General features: G+C 40.7%; 1 long non-coding RNA gene across 1 annotated transcript; it reads right to left on the bottom strand.

Moving 5' to 3' along the window:
- Positions 1 to 363: 363 nt before the first annotated feature.
- LOC116791775 lies at positions 364 to 1,946 on the bottom strand. The gene is made up of 3 exons (XR_004358860.1): positions 1,770 to 1,946; positions 1,639 to 1,671; positions 364 to 985 (listed from the first exon to the last, which is right to left on the bottom strand). It is a non-coding gene; the product is annotated as an uncharacterized LOC116791775 (long non-coding RNA).
- Positions 1,947 to 3,975: the final 2,029 nt, after the last annotated feature.

The following is a 3,975-nucleotide window of genomic DNA, read 5'->3' as shown; positions in this document are numbered from 1 at the left end:
GCTAAATGTATTTTTTTTCTTCCACTGTCTGCAATTCAAAGGCTACTTGAAATTCTTTACCCAATGTTTTTAATTACCAATCAAAAGGCAGGCAATGAATTGTGACTCTGGGTTTCTCAGAATCACCAAATGCTCTTTATACTAAACATATTGGGAGGGTAAAGAACCGAAACCCTATTTATTCCTTCCATCACCAAGCACCACAAGTAGCCTGGACAAGACATTTATGTTGAACAAAAGCCAGGTGAAACAGTGTGCAGGCAGCACACTTCCAGTCACCTGAGAAATCTTTGTGTCCTGACAGTGTTAATCACTGCATTAATGATCCAGGTGGAGGCGCTTAAAACTTTCACTTTTATAGAATAATACAGTCTTTAGATAGTATCTTTAGTAGTCTTCAGATAAAAAGCAGAATTCATGGGCTTCCTGTTGAAATTCTGTTGTTTTTCTAAATTGTCATGGACCCAGAGGTGGGCATGTCTGTCAGTATTCTGCACATCATTGCTTAGAAAACATATCCTATCCCCTCAATTTAGAAAAAAATCGTAGTTATATCTCTCTTTTTTGAATGAGTTTTGAATGACTTACAGTTGGTTTTACACCTGCAGGGGCAGTTGAAGGCATAGTTGCTGGGTTTAAGCATTTAAACGTGTGGTTAGGTATAAGACATAATTTAAATATCTCACATATTGCTGCTTTTATTTCAAATGCTGTGGCTAAATCAACAAACCCTAACCCATCTACCATCGGTAATGATGGTGGTGATTCAATAGATGGCACTCCAACATGGGAGTCATGTTTTTGCCTGCACTCAACCCTGTCAGTCCCCAGCAGGTGGAGTGGCTGGGTCTGCACTGGCTGGGTGGGCATCGACTAGGGGAAGATGCTGGGGAACCACAGAGGACCTCTGAGAACACCTGGTTGTTCATGGTCTGAACCTGTCGTCTTGCAGGGAGTGAGTTACTCTTGTGCCATCCTGTGATGCCTAAAACAGAAGAAAAATTCTCCAAACAATATTAGTATAAATAAGGTAGGGAGAAGTTCTTTAATGAAAGCTTTCAGGTGCATGGAGTACACAGGCGCACACCCACACACAGAATTCTCACACTTTCATAACTTCAACTAATTACCATATCTAGTGGCTACATCCAACCTGAAAACCATTTTGCCCTTGGTACCACCCTCAGAACTGTCCTATTGGAGCCCGTCCAAGGGTTCTGGGCCCTCTATCTTGTTTTGACTAAAATATATCTTCTTATTCTGGTCCAGGTACACATCCCAAACAGGATGCCCTTGCTAAAATATCTTTCATTGGAAAGATTGTTAAACAGAAGTTCATTGGAACATTGCAAAACTGTGGGAAAAAATTAAGCAACTGTCTAAAGTGTGAGGTGAAAGAAAACTGTACAGCTATATTAAAATCTACAAAATGCCTAAAAATCTTTAGGAATCATCTGCTGTTAACTCTTCCAAGAGTTTCATGGCTAAAGGGCCCTTAAGCTGTTGTGTTTTAACAGCAGATTGCTGAAGTCTGTTCCTCCCCTTTCAGAAGTTGTTGGTGCCTGGGGGGTGATGTTTGCGTTTTCCCACATAACTGCAAAGAATTCATAGCTGGTGTGCTATGCTCCAATGACATACCTTTTGAGTGCTCCATAGGATGTGTTTTACAACCTACAGAATAGTAAGGATTGGGGTCAAATTAACAATGTACTGTTTCTCCATGTTCAGTGCTCCACAGTAAATTTGCTGCTAATGCTCTCTCTAGGTACCGTATTCAAAGTACTGCGCACCATCTTTCTGACAACCACTAATACCAAATTGTTCTTCAGGCGTATTGGCCCTTATCTTGGTGGGCAACTTTGAAGTGTTGGAAGATGGGGCTTTGAGCAACTTGGTCTAGTGGAAGGTGTCCCTGCCCATGGCAGGGGGATTGGAATGAGGTGACCTTTAAGGTCCCTTCCAACACAAACCATTCTGTGATTCTATTCTGTGATTCTATGCCACTGTGACATAGCATAGACAGCGCTGGAGAAAGAGGATCATGAAAGCAGCTCCTTGTGAAGCTCCACTTAGGGTGTGCTTGTGCCGAGAATGGAATGGCAAGAAGTGGCCAAAGAATTTCAGAGGTGAACAGTGACTTCCCTCAAGATGGTTCCAGACATTGACACCTCCGTCAGGAATCTAGTTATGCTCATTCCTTTCTAGTGACTAATCTATTTGCTGCCAGTAGATCAGCAGTCAGAGCTGCTGTCATAAAGATTAGTGCCTCCATTAAGAGGATGTTGTGTTCATTTGGAGGGAAATAAATGGACCACGGGAATGAAGATAGTGATGTAAGTCTTAAATATTAACGGCTTAAATATGGATCAGGGTTTGAATAAAGAGACTTCGATTTTTTTTATCTCATGGCAGACATGCAAGATCCGTGCTGAAGTTTGTAAATGTATTTTTAGGATGAATGACAACTAAATGTTAAAGTTTAAAAGGATTAAATTAAGTGGAATAGATATGTAAGATAACATGAATTAGAATATTTAAATCCCTTACCAAAGACATTGTAAAGGACTCTTCTATCCTGTAAAGGACTCTTCTATCCTGCCAATAGTTCTGGTGAAAAAGAAAAACTTTTCAAACTGATTTTGGGAGAGTCATATTTACCTTCCTGCTTGTGATTTCATGGCTGCTAGTCACACTGGTGATGGTGTGATGTCCTGAAGATACAACAATTTTCTTCATTGGCTTCCAAATGGCTTTACTGATTTTTGGGCAGGAGGCAGAAGTTGTTTAACTTCATCCGGGACAGGTGTGGAATAGCAGGAGGGAGCAGATGTGGAGGAATGCAGACTAGCTGTACATAGTGATGTGCACAGTTTGCCTGCTGTGCCCACATGCAAGAGCAATGGAAAAACCAGATCAAATGGTGGGAAACAGATTTGGTGGTAAACTTTCTCACCAGTTGGAAGTGTTGCAGAATACAAATATTTCAAATTAGTTAAAAGACTATGCATTGATAAATGACTACCTTTCCAATAAAGCTGTTGTGCTGAAACAGCCCTTGAAGCAGCACCCACTGAAACATTCTGGTTCCTTTTGCAGTAATATCAGTAAATGCTGGACTAGACTCACAGAGCTGACCTGCTGATGCAAGGCTGACAATGCAGTAAAGTGCCTGAGGAAAAACAGTGGAAATAAATGACAGCACTTTATCCATACAGATAGAATTATTGGAGTATATACTGGGGCTGTTACATGAAAAGGACAGACATAGAGCATTTTGCTTTTTTTTTTTAACACAGTTGCGAGAAACCTACAGTACCAATGCCATCATAGTCTTAATGCCTAGTCCCTCACTCTTTCCCATGATTAATATTAACTGCTGCCAAAATAAGAGGTGCCGTATTTTTAAAGAGGGGCAAACTGGTATGATAGTGCTTTGGAAAAGCAAAACTGAAGTTTAAGACAATACTAAAGCTTGAACTAGTAGAGGACAATGTATGTACCTAAAGCCATGAGCACTGGAGTAGATTTCAAAGACAGGGTTACAAACTTCAGAGATACTCTCTGTTAGTGGAGAACTGAGGCTTAAACATCTGAAGCCAAACTGAGGTTCAAACATCTTGCTCTTCCTTAGCACCCTTCATATTCCTTGCCATCTGAGGCTGCTCAATTAGAGTGCCTACAGACTACCCACTGCTTCTGTCTATTTTGAATAAGCACTAAAACAGATCCAACTTCATCTTTTTGTGTCTGACCCAGTCACATTGCACTATTAAGACAACTTGGCAGGCTCTCATTTAAAATTTATGTACTTAGTGAGAAACTGTACTTTCCTACACTTAGTGAGAAACGAATTCCATAGTGTCTGAGGCTGGTCTAAGTGGAGTTTGGTGTATCAAGGGCTGGACATTGCAGACATGAAAGAATACATGCTATAGAAAGGCATGTAAGACTGACAGGTAAGGGAGAGTTGCTTAG

This window comes from Chiroxiphia lanceolata, chromosome 1, assembly GCF_009829145.1.
Source record: "Chiroxiphia lanceolata isolate bChiLan1 chromosome 1, bChiLan1.pri, whole genome shotgun sequence".
Taxonomy (NCBI): domain Eukaryota; kingdom Metazoa; phylum Chordata; class Aves; order Passeriformes; family Pipridae; genus Chiroxiphia; species Chiroxiphia lanceolata.
This window is presented reverse-complemented; position numbering and strand designations above follow the sequence as displayed.